General features: G+C 47.8%; 28 non-coding genes across 28 annotated transcripts; 14 read left to right on the forward strand and 14 right to left on the reverse strand.

Annotated features, from left to right (window-relative positions):
* The first annotated feature begins 288 nt into the window (after window positions 1-288).
* trnas-gcu (transfer RNA serine (anticodon GCU)) lies at window positions 289-370 on the forward strand. The gene has a single exon. It is a non-coding gene; the product is annotated as a tRNA-Ser (tRNA).
* Window positions 371-544: 174 nt separating this feature from the next.
* Window positions 545-685, reverse strand: LOC132136906 (U4 spliceosomal RNA). The gene has a single exon (XR_009431608.1). It is a non-coding gene; the product is annotated as a U4 spliceosomal RNA (small nuclear RNA).
* Window positions 686-1,435: 750 nt separating this feature from the next.
* trnas-gcu (transfer RNA serine (anticodon GCU)) lies at window positions 1,436-1,517 on the forward strand. The gene has a single exon. It is a non-coding gene; the product is annotated as a tRNA-Ser (tRNA).
* A 174-nt stretch (window positions 1,518-1,691) lies between these two features.
* Window positions 1,692-1,832, reverse strand: LOC132136907 (U4 spliceosomal RNA). The gene has a single exon (XR_009431609.1). It is a non-coding gene; the product is annotated as a U4 spliceosomal RNA (small nuclear RNA).
* A 732-nt stretch (window positions 1,833-2,564) lies between these two features.
* trnas-gcu (transfer RNA serine (anticodon GCU)) lies at window positions 2,565-2,646 on the forward strand. The gene has a single exon. It is a non-coding gene; the product is annotated as a tRNA-Ser (tRNA).
* A 174-nt stretch (window positions 2,647-2,820) lies between these two features.
* LOC132136939 (U4 spliceosomal RNA) lies at window positions 2,821-2,961 on the reverse strand. Its single transcript, XR_009431639.1, has one exon. It is a non-coding gene; the product is annotated as a U4 spliceosomal RNA (small nuclear RNA).
* Window positions 2,962-3,461: 500 nt separating this feature from the next.
* Window positions 3,462-3,543, forward strand: trnas-gcu (transfer RNA serine (anticodon GCU)). Its single transcript has one exon. It is a non-coding gene; the product is annotated as a tRNA-Ser (tRNA).
* A 174-nt stretch (window positions 3,544-3,717) lies between these two features.
* LOC132136908 (U4 spliceosomal RNA) lies at window positions 3,718-3,858 on the reverse strand. The gene has a single exon (XR_009431610.1). It is a non-coding gene; the product is annotated as a U4 spliceosomal RNA (small nuclear RNA).
* Window positions 3,859-4,608: 750 nt separating this feature from the next.
* trnas-gcu (transfer RNA serine (anticodon GCU)) lies at window positions 4,609-4,690 on the forward strand. Its single transcript has one exon. It is a non-coding gene; the product is annotated as a tRNA-Ser (tRNA).
* A 174-nt stretch (window positions 4,691-4,864) lies between these two features.
* LOC132136941 (U4 spliceosomal RNA) lies at window positions 4,865-5,005 on the reverse strand. Its single transcript, XR_009431641.1, has one exon. It is a non-coding gene; the product is annotated as a U4 spliceosomal RNA (small nuclear RNA).
* A 750-nt stretch (window positions 5,006-5,755) lies between these two features.
* trnas-gcu (transfer RNA serine (anticodon GCU)) lies at window positions 5,756-5,837 on the forward strand. Its single transcript has one exon. It is a non-coding gene; the product is annotated as a tRNA-Ser (tRNA).
* Window positions 5,838-6,011: 174 nt separating this feature from the next.
* Window positions 6,012-6,152, reverse strand: LOC132136909 (U4 spliceosomal RNA). Its single transcript, XR_009431611.1, has one exon. It is a non-coding gene; the product is annotated as a U4 spliceosomal RNA (small nuclear RNA).
* Window positions 6,153-6,884: 732 nt separating this feature from the next.
* Window positions 6,885-6,966, forward strand: trnas-gcu (transfer RNA serine (anticodon GCU)). Its single transcript has one exon. It is a non-coding gene; the product is annotated as a tRNA-Ser (tRNA).
* Window positions 6,967-7,140: 174 nt separating this feature from the next.
* On the reverse strand, window positions 7,141-7,281 carry LOC132136940 (U4 spliceosomal RNA). The gene has a single exon (XR_009431640.1). It is a non-coding gene; the product is annotated as a U4 spliceosomal RNA (small nuclear RNA).
* A 500-nt stretch (window positions 7,282-7,781) lies between these two features.
* Window positions 7,782-7,863, forward strand: trnas-gcu (transfer RNA serine (anticodon GCU)). The gene has a single exon. It is a non-coding gene; the product is annotated as a tRNA-Ser (tRNA).
* Window positions 7,864-8,037: 174 nt separating this feature from the next.
* On the reverse strand, window positions 8,038-8,178 carry LOC132136915 (U4 spliceosomal RNA). Its single transcript, XR_009431616.1, has one exon. It is a non-coding gene; the product is annotated as a U4 spliceosomal RNA (small nuclear RNA).
* Window positions 8,179-8,943: 765 nt separating this feature from the next.
* Window positions 8,944-9,025, forward strand: trnas-gcu (transfer RNA serine (anticodon GCU)). The gene has a single exon. It is a non-coding gene; the product is annotated as a tRNA-Ser (tRNA).
* A 174-nt stretch (window positions 9,026-9,199) lies between these two features.
* LOC132136926 (U4 spliceosomal RNA) lies at window positions 9,200-9,340 on the reverse strand. Its single transcript, XR_009431627.1, has one exon. It is a non-coding gene; the product is annotated as a U4 spliceosomal RNA (small nuclear RNA).
* Window positions 9,341-10,105: 765 nt separating this feature from the next.
* On the forward strand, window positions 10,106-10,187 carry trnas-gcu (transfer RNA serine (anticodon GCU)). The gene has a single exon. It is a non-coding gene; the product is annotated as a tRNA-Ser (tRNA).
* Window positions 10,188-10,361: 174 nt separating this feature from the next.
* Window positions 10,362-10,502, reverse strand: LOC132136942 (U4 spliceosomal RNA). The gene has a single exon (XR_009431642.1). It is a non-coding gene; the product is annotated as a U4 spliceosomal RNA (small nuclear RNA).
* Window positions 10,503-11,253: 751 nt separating this feature from the next.
* trnas-gcu (transfer RNA serine (anticodon GCU)) lies at window positions 11,254-11,335 on the forward strand. The gene has a single exon. It is a non-coding gene; the product is annotated as a tRNA-Ser (tRNA).
* Window positions 11,336-11,509: 174 nt separating this feature from the next.
* LOC132136938 (U4 spliceosomal RNA) lies at window positions 11,510-11,650 on the reverse strand. The gene has a single exon (XR_009431638.1). It is a non-coding gene; the product is annotated as a U4 spliceosomal RNA (small nuclear RNA).
* Window positions 11,651-12,400: 750 nt separating this feature from the next.
* trnas-gcu (transfer RNA serine (anticodon GCU)) lies at window positions 12,401-12,482 on the forward strand. Its single transcript has one exon. It is a non-coding gene; the product is annotated as a tRNA-Ser (tRNA).
* Window positions 12,483-12,657: 175 nt separating this feature from the next.
* On the reverse strand, window positions 12,658-12,798 carry LOC132136890 (U4 spliceosomal RNA). Its single transcript, XR_009431594.1, has one exon. It is a non-coding gene; the product is annotated as a U4 spliceosomal RNA (small nuclear RNA).
* Window positions 12,799-13,548: 750 nt separating this feature from the next.
* On the forward strand, window positions 13,549-13,630 carry trnas-gcu (transfer RNA serine (anticodon GCU)). Its single transcript has one exon. It is a non-coding gene; the product is annotated as a tRNA-Ser (tRNA).
* A 171-nt stretch (window positions 13,631-13,801) lies between these two features.
* On the reverse strand, window positions 13,802-13,942 carry LOC132136910 (U4 spliceosomal RNA). The gene has a single exon (XR_009431612.1). It is a non-coding gene; the product is annotated as a U4 spliceosomal RNA (small nuclear RNA).
* Window positions 13,943-14,692: 750 nt separating this feature from the next.
* On the forward strand, window positions 14,693-14,774 carry trnas-gcu (transfer RNA serine (anticodon GCU)). Its single transcript has one exon. It is a non-coding gene; the product is annotated as a tRNA-Ser (tRNA).
* Window positions 14,775-14,948: 174 nt separating this feature from the next.
* Window positions 14,949-15,089, reverse strand: LOC132136921 (U4 spliceosomal RNA). The gene has a single exon (XR_009431622.1). It is a non-coding gene; the product is annotated as a U4 spliceosomal RNA (small nuclear RNA).
* Window positions 15,090-15,642: the final 553 nt, after the last annotated feature.

The following is a 15,642-nucleotide window of genomic DNA, read 5'->3' on the forward strand; positions in this document are numbered from 1 at the left end:
TAACCTAACCTAACCCTAACCCTAACCCTAACCCTAACCCTAACTCTAACCCTAACCCTGCGTACAGTTGAACACGTAGAATTTCAAAGCATATCTCCTTCTTTCGAATGCGCAAACAAATGGAATATGCTTTGAAATTCTACGTGTTCAACTGTACGCATATCTCAGCGTACATGTACAAAAATTAACTATACTTTGGTTTCAAGGGTGAGCTTCAACGTCACAGTGCTAAAAGGTTCTTCAGGAAAACCACCGCAGCCCAGAGGTCAGTCAGGCACTCACATGAGTGACGAGGTGGCCGAGTGGTTAAGGCGATGGACTGCTAATCCATTGTGCTCTGCACGCGTGGGTTCGAATCCCATCCTCGTCGGTCCTTGCTGTGATTGTTCATCTGCTCTGCACATTTTGTGCACTTTCCTTATGTGACACGTTCACCTCATGCAGTGCGATTCAAAACGGTCGATGATCCGAATCAGGTGTGTTAAATAATGGAAGCACGCAATGCATTAAGGACACGAGACCTATTCTTCAACAACACGATAAGCTTCAAAAGAAGCTGGCAAAAATTGCCAAGGCTGACTCTTTTTCAAGTCATCCTGGCGGGGTATTGGGTAAAGTTTTCAACCAGCAATGATCGCGCCTCGGGTGAGCCTCATAGGCTACAATATTGCCTCTGCGAAAGAATGGTGGCAAGGGTCGCGACCTTTCACCTGGAGCCATGTGGACGTGGAACGACAGGGTGGTAAATAGCTCCAAACTGCGTGGTGTGTCTACGAAAACCAGTAGGCAGTATGTACGAGAAGCCTTATTCGCTGCTCTCTCTTTACTTAAAGAGGAGTGTGTGTTGCTTTCCCGAACCCCTGGGGGAAGAGAGTTATGGGTATCTTGGCAACAAAGGGGTGGAGTCGTAAAGCTCGCGGTCTGGGTCAGGATAGATTCTGTTTGACGAGGCCCCTGGGGGGTTGGGTAGGATACAGTGACGAGTGCAAAGACACTGCAAACAAGTTCTGAGGGAGGTCCTGTGTCAAATGTGCTACCTTTTGCTAGACTCAGGTGTTCTCTCAAAACGGCAACGGAGACCAGAACGACAGAGGGCCACAATGACAAGCGCTTGTCTGAGGGGGGTCAGGAGATAGGAGCAAGCTCAGCTTTTAAGAGTACAAAGAACATCAGTCATAAACGATGAATAATGCAGCTGGTGCTGGACAAAGGTTAAACTTTCGAGAGCGCACGTGTTTAACCTCCTTCTTTCGAATGCGCAAACAAATGGAATATGCTTTGAAATTCTACGTGTTCAACTGTACGCATATCTCAGCGTACATGTACAAAAATTAACTATACTTTGGTTTCAAGAGTGAGCTTCAACGTCACAGTGCTAAAAGGTTCTTCAGGAAAACCACCGCAGCCCAGAGGTCAGTCAGGCACTCACATGAGTGACGAGGTGGCCGAGTGGTTAAGGCGATGGACTGCTAATCCATTGTGCTCTGCACGCGTGGGTTCGAATCCCATCCTCATCGGTCCTTGCTGTGATTGTTCATCTGCTCTGCACATTTTGTGCACTTTCCTTATGTGACACGTTCACCTCATGCAGTGCGATTCAAAACGGTCGACGATCCGAATCAGGTGTGTTAAATAATGGAAGCACGCAATGCATTAAGGACACGAGACCTATTCTTCAACAACACGATAAGCTTCAAAAGAAGCTGGCAAAAATTGCCAAGGCTGACTCTATTTCAAGTCATCCTGGCGGGGTATTGGGTAAAGTTTTCAACCAGCAATGATCGCGCCTCGGGTGAGCCTCATAGGCTACAATATTGCCTCTGCGAAAGAATGGTGGCAAGGGTCGCGACCTTTCACCTGGAGCCATGTGGACGTGGAACGACAGGGTGGTAAATAGCTCCAAACTGCGTGGTGTGTCTACGAAAACCAGTAGGCAGTATGTACGAGAAGCCTTATTCGCTGCTCTCTCTTTACTTAAAGAGGAGTGTGTGTTGTTTTCCCGAACCCCTGGGGGAAGAGAGTTATGGGTATCTTGGCAACAAAGTGGTGGAGTCGTAAAGCTCGCGGTCTGGGTCAGGATAGATTCTGTTTGACGAGGCCCCTGGGGGGTTGGGTAGGATACAGTGACGAGTGCAAAGACACTGCAAACAAGTTCTGAGGGAGGTCCTGTGTCAAATGTGCTACCTTTTGCTAGACTCAGGTGTTCTCTCAGAACGACAGAGGGCCACAATGACAAGCGCTTGTCTGAAGGGGGTCATGAGATAGGAGCAAGCTCAGCTTTTAAGAGTACAAAGAACATCAGTCATAAACGATGAAAAATGCAACAGGTGCTGGACAAAGTTTAAACTTTCGAGAGCGCACGTGTTTAACCTCCTGCATTCGAATGCACAAACAAATGGAATATGCTTTGAAATTCTACGTGTTCAACTGTACGCATATCTCAGCGTACATGTACAAAAATGAACTATACTTTGGTGCCAAGGGTGAGCTTCAACATCACAGTGCTAAAAGGTTCTTCAGGAAAACCACCACAGCCCAGAGGTCAGTCGGGCCCCCACACGAGTGACGAGGTGGCCGAGTGGTTAAGGCGATGGACTGCTAATCCATTGTGCTCTGCACGCGTGGGTTCGAATCCCATCCTCGTCGGTCCTTGCTGTGATTGTTCATCTGCATTGCACATTTGGTGCACTTTCCTTATGTGACATTTTCACCTCATGCAGTGCGATTCAAAACGGTCGATGATCCGAATCAGGTGTGTTAAATAATGGAAGCACGCAATGCATTAAGGACACGAGACCTATTCTTCAACAACACGATAAGCTTCAAAAGAAGCTGGCAAAAATTGCCAAGGCTGACTCTATTTCAAGTCATCCTGGCTGGGTATTGGGTAAAGTTTTCAACCAGCAATGATCGCGCCTCGGATGAGCCTCATAGGCTACAATATTGCCTCTGCGAAAGAATGGTGACAGGTCGCGACCTTTCACCTGGAGCCATGTGGACGTGGAACGACAGGGTGGTAAATAGCTCCAAACTGCGTGGTGTGTCTACGATAGGCAGTACTACCTTTTGCTAGACTCAGGTGTTCTCTCAAAACGGCAACGGAGACCAGAACGACAGAGGGCCACAATGACAAGCGCTTGTCTGAGGGGGGTCAGGAGATAGGAGCAAGCTCAGCTTTTAAGAGTACAAAGAACATCAGTCATAAACGATGAATAATGCAGCTGGTGCTGGACAAAGGTTAAACTTTCGAGAGCGCACGTGTTTAACCTCCTTCTTTCGAATGCGCAAACAAATGGAATATGCTTTGAAATTCTACGTGTTCAACTGTACGCATATCTCAGCGTACATGTACAAAAATTAACTATACTTTGGTTTCAAGGGTGAGCTTCAACGTCACAGTGCTAAAAGGTTCTTCAGGAAAACCACCGCAGCCCAGAGGTCAGTCAGGCACTCACATGAGTGACGAGGTGGCCGAGTGGTTAAGGCGATGGACTGCTAATCCATTGTGCTCTGCACGCGTGGGTTCGAATCCCATCCTCGTCGGTCCTTGCTGTGATTGTTCATCTGCTCTGCACATTTTGTGCACTTTCCTTATGTGACACGTTCACCTCATGCAGTGCGATTCAAAACGGTCGATGATCCGAATCAGGTGTGTTAAATAATGGAAGCACGCAATGGATTAAGGACACGAGACCTATTCTTCAACAACACGATAAGCTTCAAAAGAAGCTGGCAAAAATTGCCAAGGCTGACTCTATTTCAAGTCATCCTGGCGGGGTATTGGGTAAAGTTTTCAACCAGCAATGATCGCGCCTCGGGTGAGCCTCATAGGCTACAATATTGCCTCTGCGAAAGAATGGTGGCAAGGGTCGCGACCTTTCACCTGGAGCCATGTGGACGTGGAACGACAGGGTGTTAAATAGCTCCAAACTGCGTGGTGTGTCTACGAAAACCAGTAGGCAGTATGTACGAGAAGCCTTATTCGCTGCTCTCTCTTTACTTAAAGAGGAGTGTGTGTTGCTTTCCCGAACCCCTGGGGGAAGAGAGTTATGGGTATCTTGGCAACAAAGGGGTGGAGTCGTAAAGCTCGTGGTCTGGGTCAGGATAGATTCTGTTTGACGAGGCCCCTGGGGGGTTAGGTAGGATACAGTGACGAGTGCAAAGACACTGCAAACAAGTTCTGAGGGAGGTCCTGTGTCAAATGTGCTACCTTTTGCTAGACTCAGGTGTTCTCTCAAAACGGCAACGGAGACCAGAACGACAGAGGGCCACAATGACAAGCGCTTGTCGGTGGGGGGTCATGAGATAGGAGCAAGCTCAGCTTTTAAGAGTACAAAGAACATCAGTCATAAACGATGAAAAATGCAACAGGTGCTGGACAAAGTTTAAACTTTCGAGAGTGCACGTGTTTAACCTCCTGCATTCGAATGCGCAAACAAATGGAATATGCTTTGAAATTCTACGTGTTCAACTGTACGCATATCTCAGCGTACATGTACAAAAATGAACTATACTTTGGTGCCAAGGGTGAGCTTCAACATCACAGTGCTAAAAGGTTCTTCAGGAAAACCACCACAGCCCAGAGGTCAGTCGGGCCCTCACACAAGTGACGAGGTGGCCGAGTGGTTAAGGCAATGGACTGCTAATCCATTGTGCTCTGCACGTGTGGGTTTGAATCCCATCCTCATCGTTCTTTCCTGTTATTGTTCATCTGCTCTGCACATTTTGTGCACTTTCCTTATGTGACACGTTCACCTCATGCAGTGCGATTCAAAACGGTCGATGATCCGAATCAGGTGTGTTAAATAATGGAAGCACGCAATGCATTAAGGACACGAGACCTATTCTTCAACAACACGATAAGCTTCAAAAGAAGCTGGCAAAAATTGCCAAGCCTGACTCTATTTCAAGTCATCCTGGCGGGGTATTGGGTAAAGTTTTCAACCAGCAATGATCGCGCCTCGGATGAGCCTCATAGGCTACAATATTGCCTCTGCGAAAGAATGGTGGCAAGGGTCGCGACCTTTCACCTGGAGCCATGTGGACGTGGAACGACAGGGTGGTAAATAGCTCCAAACTGTGTGGTGTGTCTACGAAAACCAGTAGGCAGTATGTACGAGAAGCCTTATTCGCTGCTCTCTCTTTACTTAAAGAGGAGTGTGTGTTGCTTTCCCGAACCCCTGGGGGAAGAGAGTTATGGGTATCTTGGCAACAAAGGGGTGGAGTCGTAAAGCTCGCGGTCTGGGTCAGGATAGATTCTGTTTGACGAGGCCCCTGGGGGGTTGGGTAGGATACAGTGACGAGGGCAAAGACACTGCAAACAAGTTCTGAGGGAGGTCCTGTGTCAAATGTGCTACCTTTTGCTAGACTCAGGTGTTCTCTCAAAACGGCAACGGAGACCAGAACGACAGAGGGCCACAATGACAAGCGCTTGTCTGAGGGGGGTCAGGAGATAGGAGCAAGCTCAGCTTTTAAGAGTACAAAGAACATCAGTCATAAACGATGAATAATGCAGCTGGTGCTGGACAAAGGTTAAACTTTCGAGAGCGCACGTGTTTAACCTCCTTCTTTCGAATGCGCAAACAAATGGAATATGCTTTGAAATTCTACGTGTTCAACTGTACGCATATCTCAGCGTACATGTACAAAAATTAACTATACTTTGGTTTCAAGGGTGAGCTTCAACGTCACAGTGCTAAAAGGTTCTTCAGGAAAACCACCGCAGCCCAGAGGTCAGTCAGGCACTCACATGAGTGATGAGGTGGCCGAGTGGTTAAGGCGATGGACTGCTAATCCATTGTGCTCTGCACGCGTGGGTTCGAATCCCATCCTCGTTGGTCCTTGCTGTGATTGTTCATCTGCTCTGCACATTTTGTGCACTTTCCTTATGTGACACGTTCACCTCATGCAGTGCGATTCAAAACGGTCGATGATCCGAATCAGGTGTGTTAAATAATGGAAGCACACAATGCATTAAGGACACGAGACCTATTCTTCAACAACACGATAAGCTTCAAAAGAAGCTGGCAAAAATTGCCAAGGCTGACTCTATTTCAAGTCATCCTGGCGGGGTATTGGGTAAAGTTTTCAACCAGCAATGATCGCGCCTCGGGTGAGCCTCATAGGCTACAATATTGCCTCTGCGAAAGAATGGTGGCAAGGGTCGCGACCTTTCACCTGGAGCCATGTGGACGTGGAACGACAGGGTGGTAAATAGCTCCAAACTGCGTGGTGTGTCTACGAAAACCAGTAGGCAGTATGTACGAGAAGCCTTATTCGCTGCTCTCTCTTTACTTAAAGAGGAGTGTGTGTTGCTTTCCCGAACCCCTGGGGGAAGAGAGTTATGGGTATCTTGGCAACAAAGGGGTGGAGTCGTAAAGCTCGCGGTCTGGGTCAGGATAGATTCTGTTTGACGAGGCCCCTGGGGGGTTGGGTAGGATACAGTGACGAGTGCAAAGACACTGCAAACAAGTTCTGAGGGAGGTCCTGTGTCAAATGTGCTACCTTTTGCTAGACTCAGGTGTTCTCTCAGAACGACAGAGGGCCACAATGACAAGCGCTTGTCTGAAGGGGGTCATGAGATAGGAGCAAGCTCAGCTTTTAAGAGTACAAAGAACATCAGTCATAAACGATGAAAAATGCAACAGGTGCTGGACAAAGTTTAAACTTTCGAGAGCGCACGTGTTTAACCTCCTGCATTCGAATGCACAAACAAATGGAATATGCTTTGAAATTCTACGTGTTCAACTGTACGCATATCTCAGTGTACATGTACAAAAATGAACTATACTTTGGTGCCAAGGGTGAGCTTCAACATCACAGTGCTAAAAGGTTCTTCAGGAAAACCACCACAGCCCAGAGGTCAGTCGGGCCCCCACACGAGTGACGAGGTGGCCGAGTGGTTAAGGCATTGGACTGCTAATCCATTGTGCTCTGCACGCGTGGGTTCGAATCCCATCCTCGTCGGTCCTTGCTGTGATTGTTCATCTGCATTGCACATTTGGTGCACTTTCCTTATGTGACATTTTCACCTCATGCAGTACGATTCAAAACGGTCGATGATCCGAATCAGGTGTGCTAAATAATGGAAGCACGCAATGCATTAAGGACACGAGACCTATTCTTCAACAACACGATAAGCTTCAAAAGAAGCTGGCAAAAATTGCCAAGGCTGACTCTATTTCAAGTCATCCTGGCTGGGTATTGGGTAAAGTTTTCAACCAGCAATGATCGCGCCTCGGATGAGCCTCATAGGCTACAATATTGCCTCTGCGAAAGAATGGTGACAGGTCGCGACCTTTCACCTGGAGCCATGTGGACGTGGAACGACAGGGTGGTAAATAGCTCCAAACTGCATGGTGTGTCTACGATAGGCAGTACTACCTTTTGCTAGACTCAGGTGTTCTCTCAAAACGGCAACGGAGACCAGAACGACAGAGGGCCACAATGACAAGCGCTTGTCTGAGGGGGGTCATGAGATAGGAGCAAGCTCAGCTTTTAAGAGTACAAAGAACATCAGTCATAAACGATGAAAAATGCAACAGGTGCTGGACAAAGTTTAAACTTTCGAGAGCGCACGTGTTTAACCTCCTGCATTCGAATGCGCAAACAAATGGAATATGCTTTGAAATTCTACGTGTTCAACTGTACGCATATCTCAGCGTACATGTACAAAAATGAACTATACTTTGGTGCCAAGGGTGAGCTTCAACATCACAGTGCTAAAAGGTTCTTCAGGAAAACCACCACAGCTCAGAGGTCAGTCGGGCCCCCACACGAGTGACGAGGTGGCCGAGTGGTTAAGGCGATGGACTGCTAATCCATTGTGCTCTGCACGCGTGGGTTCGAATCCCATCCTCGTCGGTCCTTGCTGTGATTGTTCATCTGCTTTGCACATTTGGTGCACTTTCCTTATGTGACACTTTCACCTCATGCAGTGCGATTCAAAACGGTCGATGATCCGAATCAGGTGTGTTAAATAATGGAAGCACGCAATGCATTAAGGACACGAGACCTATTCTTCAACAACACGATAAGCTTCAAAAGAAGCTGGCAAAAATTGCCAAGGCTGACTCTATTTCAAGTCATCCTGGCGGGGTATTGGGTAAAGTTTTCAACCAGCAATGATCGCGCCTCGGATGAGCCTCATAGGCTACAATATTGCCTCTGCGAAAGAATGGTGGCAAGGGTTGCGACCTTTCAGCTGGAGCCATGTGGACGTGGAACGACAGGGTGGTAAATAGCTCCAAACTGCGTGGTGTGTCTACGAAAACCAGTAGGCAGTATGTACGAGAAGCCTTATTCGCTGCTCTCTCTTTACTTAAAGAGGAGTGTGTGTTGCTTTCCCGAACCCCTGGGGGAAGAGAGTTATGGGTATCTTGGCAACAAAGGGGTGGAGTCGTAAAGCTCGTGGTCTGGGTCAGGATAGATTCTGTTTGACGAGGCCCCTGGGGGGTTGGGTAGGATACAGTGACGAGTGCAAAGACACTGCAAACAAGTTCTGAGGGAGGTCCTGTGTCAAATGTGCTACCTTTTGCTAGACTCAGGTGTTCTCTCAAAACGGCAATGGAGACCAGAACGACAGAGGGCTACAATGACAAGCGCTTGTCTGAGGGGGGTCATGAGATAGGAGCAAGCTCAGCTTTTAAGAGTACAAAGAACATCAGTCATAAACGATGAAAAATGCAACAGGTGCTGGACAAAGCCTTTCGCTTTTGCCTTTAAACTTTCGAGAGCGCACGTGTTTAACCTCCTGCATTCGAATGCGCAAACAAATGGAATATGCTTTGAAATTCTACGTGTTCAACTGTACGCATATCTCAGCGTACATGTACAAAAATGAACTATACTTTGGTGCCAAGGGTGAGCTCCAACATCACAGTGCTAAAAGGTTCTTCAGGAAAACCACCACAGCCCAGAGGTCAGTCGGGCCCTCACACGAGTGACGAGGTGGCCGAGTGGTTAAGGCGATGGACTGCTAATCCATTGTGCTCTGCACGCGTGGGTTCGAATCCCATCCTCGTCGTTCCTTCCTGTGATTGTTCATATGCTCTGCACATTTGGTGCACTTTCCTTATGTGACACGTTCACCTCATGCAGTGCGATTCAAAACGGTCGATGATCCGAATCAGGTGTGTTAAATAATGGAAGCACGCAATGCATTAAGGACACGAGACCTATTCTTCAACAACACGATAAGCTTCAAAAGAAGCTGGCAAAAATTGCCAAGGCTGACTCTATTTCAAGTCATCCTGGCGGGGTATTGGGTAAAGTTTTCAACCAGCAATGATCGCGCCTCGGATGAGCCTCATAGGCTACAATATTGCCTCTGCGAAAGAATGGTGGCAAGGGTCGCGACCTTTCACATGGAGCCATGTGGACGTGGAACGACAGGGTGGTAAATAGCTCCAAACTGCGTGGTGTGTCTACGAAAACCAGTAGGCAGTATGTACGAGAAGCCTTATTCGCTGCTCTCTCTTTACTTAAAGAGGAGTGTGTGTTGCTTTCCCGAACCCCTGGGGGAAGAGAGTTATGGGTATCTTGGCAACAAAGGGGTGGAGTCGTAAAGCTCATGGTCTGGGTCAGGATAGATTCTGTTTGACGAGGCCCCTGGGGGGTTGGGTAGGATACAGTGACGAGTGCAAAGACACTGCAAACAAGTTCTGAGGGAGGTCCTGTGTCAAATGTGCTACCTTTTGCTAGACTCAGGTGTTCTCTCAAAACGGCAACGGAGACCAGAACGACAGAGGGCCACAATGACAAGCGCTTGTCTGAGGGGGGTCATGAGATAGGAGCAAGCTCAGCTTTTAAGAGTACAAAGAACATCAGTCATAAACGATGAAAAATGCAACAGGTGCTGGACAAAGCCTTTCGCTTTTGCCTTTAAACTTTCGAGAGCGCACGTGTTTAACCTCCTGCATTCGAATGCGCAAACAAATGGAATATGCTTTGAAATTCTACGTGTTCAACTGTACGCATATCTCAGCGTACATGTACAAAAATGAACTATACTTTGGTGCCAAGGGTGAGCTCCAACATCACAGTGCTAAAAGGTTCTTCAGGAAAACCACCACAGCCCAGAGGTCAGTCGGGCCCTCACACGAGTGACGAGGTGGCCGAGTGGTTAAGGCGATGGACTGCTAATCCATTGTGCTCTGCACGCGTGGGTTCGAATCCAATCCTCGTCGTTCCTTCCTGTGATTGTTCATATGCTCTGCACATTTGGTGCACTTTCCTTATGTGACACGTTCACCTCATGCAGTGCGATTCATAACGGTCGATGATCCGAATCAGGTGTGTTAAATAATGGAAGCACGCAATGCATTAAGGACACGAGACCTATTCTTCAACAACACGATAAGCTTCAAAAGAAGAAGGCAAAAATTGCCAAGGCTGACTCTATTTCAAGTCATCCTGGCGGGGTATTGGGTAAAGTTTTCAACCAGCAATGATCGCGCTTCGGATGAGCCTCATAGGCTACAATATTGCCTCTGCGAAAGAATGGTGGCAAGGGTCGCGACCTTTCACCTGGAGCCATGTGGACGTGGAACGACAGGCTGGTAAATAGCTCCAAACTGCGTGGTGTGTCTACGAAAACCAGTAGGCAGTATGTACGAGAAGCCTTATTCGCTGCTCTCTCTTTACTTTAAAAGGAGAGTGTGTGTCTTTTTTCGAACCACTGGGGGAAGAGAGTTATGGGTATCTTGGCAACAAAGAGGTGGAGTCGTAAAGCTCGTGGTCTGGGTCAGGATAGATTCTGTTTGACGAGGCCCCTGGGGGGTTGGGTAGGATACAGTGACGAGTGCAAAGACACTGCAAACAAGTTCTGAGGGAGGTCCTGTGTCAAATGTGCTACCTTTTGCTAGACTCAGGTGTTCTCTCAAAACGGCAACGGAGACCAGAACGACAGAGGGCCACAATGACAAGCGCTTGTCTGAGGGGGGTCATGAGATAGGAGCAAGCTCAGCTTTTAAGAGTACAAAGAACATCAGTCATAAACGATGAAAAATGCAACAGGTGCTGGACAAAGTTTAAACTTTCGAGAGCGCACGTGTTTAACCTCCTGCATTCGAATGCGCAAACAAATGGAATATGCTTTGAAATTCTACGTGTTCAACTGTACGCATATCTCAGCGTACATGTACAAAAATGAACTGTACTTTGGTGCCAAGGGTGAGCTTCAACATCACAGTGCTAAAAGGTTCTTCAGGAAAACCACCACAGCTCAGAGGTCAGTCGGGCCCCCACACGAGTGACGAGGTGGCCGAGTGGTTAAGGCGATGGACTGCTAATCCATTGTGCTCTGCATGCGTGGGTTCGAATCCCATCCTCATCGGTCCTTGCTGTGATTGTTCATCTGCTTTGCACATTTGGTGCACTTTCCTTATGTGACACTTTCACCTCATGCAGTGCGATTCAAAACGGTCGATGATCCGAATCAGGTGTGTTAAATAATGGAAGCACGCAATGCATTAAGGACACGAGACCTATTCTTCAACAACACGATAAGCTTCAAAAGAAGCTGGCAAAAATTGCCAAGGCTGACTCTATTTCAAGTCATCCTGGCGGGGTATTGGGTAAAGTTTTCAACCAGCAATGATCGCGCCTCGGATGAGCCTCATAGGCTACAATATTGCCTCTGCGAAAGAATGGTGGCAAGGGTTGCGACCTTTCAGCTGGAGCCATGTGGACGTGGAACGACAGGGTGGTAAATAGCTCCAAACTGCGTGGTGTGTCTACGAAAACCAGTAGGCAGTATGTACGAGAAGCCTTATTCGCTGCTCTCTCTTTACTTAAAGAGGAGTGTGTGTTGCTTTCCCGAACCCCTGGGGGAAGAGAGTTATGGGTATCTTGGCAACAAAGGGGTGGAGTCGTAAAGCTCGTAGTCTGGGTCAGGATAGATTCTGTTTGACGAGGCCCCTGGGGGGTTGGGTAGGATACAGTGACGAGTGCAAAGACACTGCAAACAAGTTCTGAGGGAGGTCCTGTGTCAAATGTGCTACCTTTTGCTAGACTCAGGTGTTCTCTCAAAACGGCAACGGAGACCAGAACGACAGAGGGCCACAATGACAAGCGCTTGTCGGTGGGGGGTCATGAGATAGGAGCAAGCTCAGCTTTTAAGAGTACAAAGAACATCAGTCATAAACGATGAAAAATGCAACAGGTGCTGGACAAAGTTTAAACTTTCGAGAGCTCACGTGTTTAACCTCCTGCATTCGAATGCGCAAACAAATGGAATATGCTTTGAAATTCTACGTGTTCAACTGTACGCATATCTCAGCGTACATGTACAAAAATGAACTATACTTTGGTGCCAAGGGTGAGCTTCAACATCACAGTGCTAAAAGGTTCTTCAGGAAAACCACCGCAGCCCAGAGGTCAGTCGGGCCCCCACACGAGTGACGAGGTGGCCGAGTGGTTAAGGCGATGGAATGCTAATCCATTGTGCTCAGCACGCGTGGGTTCGAATCCCATCCTCGTCGGTCCTTGCTGTGATTGTTCATCTGCTTTTATACATTTGGTGCACTTTCCTTATGTGACACTTTCACCTCATGCAGTGCGATTCAAAACGGTCGATGATCCGAATCAGGTGTGTTAAATAATGGAAGCACGCAATGCATTAAGGACACGAGACCTATTCTTCAACAACACGATAAGCTTCAAAAGAAGCTGGCAAAAATTGCCAAGGCTGACTCTATTTCAAGTCATCCTGGCGGGGTATTGGGTAAAGTTTTCAACCAGCAATGATCGTGCCTCGGATGAGCCTCATAGGCTACAATATTGCCTCTGCGAAAGAATGGTGGCAAGGATCGCGACCTTTCAGCTGGAGCCATGTGGACGTGGAACGACAGGGTGGTAAATAGCTCCAAACTGCGTGGTGTGTCTACGAAAACCAGTAGGCAGTATGTACGAGAAGCCTTATTCGCTGCTCTCTCTTTACTTAAAGAGGAGTGTGTGTTGCTTTCCCGAACCCCTGGGGGAAGAGAGTTATGGGTATCTTGGCAACAAAGGGGTGGAGTCGTAAAGCTCGTGGTCTGGGTCAGGATAGATTCTGTTTGACGAGGCCCCTGGGGGGTTGGGTAGGATACAGTGACGAGTGCAAAGACACTGCAAACAAGTTCTGAGGGAGGTCCTGTGTCAAATGTGCTACCTTTTGCTAGACTCAGGTGTTCTCTCAAAACGGCAACAGAGACCAGAACGACAGAGGGCCACAATGACAAGCGCTTGTCTGAGGGGGGTCATGAGATAGGAGCAAGCTCAGCTTTTAAGAGTACAAAGAACATCAGTCATAAACGATGAAAAATGCAACAGGTGCTGGACAAAGTTTAAACTTTCGAGAGTGCACGTGTTTAACCTCCTGCATTCAAATGCGCAAACAAATGGAATATGCTTTGAAATTCTACGTGTTCAACTGTACGCATATCTCAGCGTACATGTACAAAAATGAACTATACTTTGGTGCCAAGGGTGAGCTTCAACATCACAGTGCTAAAAGGTTCTTCAGGAAAACCACCGCAGCCCAGAGGTCAGTCGGGCCCTCATACGAGTGACGAGGTGGCCGAGTGGTTAAGGCGATGGACTGCTAATCCATTGTGCTCAGCACGCGTGGGTTCGAATCCCATCCTCGTCGGTCCTTGCTGTGATTGTTCATCTGTGCACATTTTGTGCACTTTCCTTATGTGACACGTTCACCTCATGCAGTGCGATTCATAACGGTCGATGATCCGAATCAGGTGTGTTAAATAATGGAAGCACGCAATGCATTAAGGACACGAGACCTATTCTTCAACAACACGATAAGCTTCAAAAGAAGAAGGCAAAAATTGCCAAGGCTGACTCTTTTTCAAGTCATCCTGGCGGGGTATTGGGTAAAGTTTTCAACCAGCAATGATCGCGCCTCGGATGAGCCTCATAGGCTACAATATTGCCTCTGCGAAAGAATGGTGGCAAGGGTCGCGACCTTTCACCTGGAGCCATGTGGACGTGGAACGACAGGCTGGTAAATAGCTCCAAACTGCGTGGTGTGTCTACGAAAACCAGTAGGCAGTATGTACGAGAAGCCTTATTCGCTGCTCTCTCTTTACTTAAAGAGGAGTGTGTGTTGCTTTCCCGAACCCCTGGGGGAAGAGAGTTATGGGTATCTTGGCAACAAAGGGGTGGAGTCGTAAAGCTCGTGGTCTGGGTCAGGATAGATTCTGTTTGACGAGGCCCCTGGGGGGTTGGGTAGGATACAGTGACGAGTGCAAAGACACTGCAAACAAGTTCTGAGGGAGGTCCTGTGTCAAATGTGCTACCTTTTGCTAGACTCAGGTGTTCTCTCAAAACGGCAACGGAGACCAGAACGACAGAGGGCCACAATGACAAGCGCTTGTCGGTGGGGGGTCATGAGATAGGAGCAAGCTCAGCTTTTAAGAGTACAAAGAACATCAGTCATAAACGATGAAAAATGCAACAGGTGCTGGACAAAGTTTAAACTTTCGAGAGCGCACGTGTTTAACCTCCTGCATTCGAATGCGCAAACAAATGGAATATGCTTTGAAATTCTACGTGTTCAACTGTACGCATATCTCAGCGTACATGTACAAAAATGAACTATACTTTGGTGCCAAGGGTGAGCTTCAACATCACAGTGCTAAAAGGTTCTTCAGGAAAACCACCGCAGCCCAGAGGTCAGTCGGGCCCTCATACGAGTGACGAGGTGGCCGAGTGGTTAAGGCGATGGACTGCTAATCCATTGTGCTCTGCATGCGTGGGTTCGAATCCCATCCTCGTCGTTCCTTCCTGTGATTGTTCATATGCTCTGCACATTTGGTGCACTTTCCTTATGTGACACGTTCACCTCATGCAGTGCGATTCATAACGGTCGATGATCCGAATCAGGTGTGTTAAATAATGGAAGCACGCAATGCATTAAGGACACGAGACCTATTCTTCAACAACACGATAAGCTTCAAAAGAAGAAGGCAAAAATTGCCAAGGCTGACTCTATTTCAAGTCATCCTGGCGGGGTATTGGGTAAAGTTTTCAACCAGCAATGATCGCGCCTCGGATGAGCCTCATAGGCTACAATATTGCCTCTGCGAAAGAATGGTGGCAAGGGTCGCGACCTTTCACCTGGAGCCATGTGGACGTGGAACGACAGGCTGGTAAATAGCTCCAAACTGCGTGGTGTGTCTACGAAAACCAGTAGGCAGTATGTACGAGAAGCCTTATTCGCTGCTCTCTCTTTACTTTAAAAGGAGAGTGTGTGTCTTTTTTCGAACCACTGGGGGAAGAGAGTTATGGGTATCTTGGCAACAAAGGGGTGGAGTCGTAAAGCTCGTGGTCTGGGTCAGGATAGATTCTGTTTGACGAGGCCCCTGGGGGGTTGGGTAGGATACAGTGACGAGTGCAAAGACACTGCAAACAAGTTCTGAGGGAGGTCCTGTGTCAAATGTGCTACCTTTTGCTAGACTCAGGTGTTCTCTCAAAACGGCAACGGAGACCAGAACGACAGAGGGCTACAATGACAAGCGCTTGTCTGAGGGGGGTCATGAGATAGGAGCAAGCTCAGCTTTTAAGAGTACAAAGAACATCAGTCATAAACGATGAAAAATGCAACAGGTGCTGGACAAAGATTAAACTTTCGAGAGCGCACGTGTT

Source organism: Carassius carassius, unplaced genomic scaffold (genome assembly GCF_963082965.1).
Source record: "Carassius carassius unplaced genomic scaffold, fCarCar2.1 SCAFFOLD_147, whole genome shotgun sequence".
In the NCBI taxonomy this organism is placed as follows: Eukaryota; Metazoa; Chordata; class Actinopteri; order Cypriniformes; family Cyprinidae; genus Carassius; species Carassius carassius.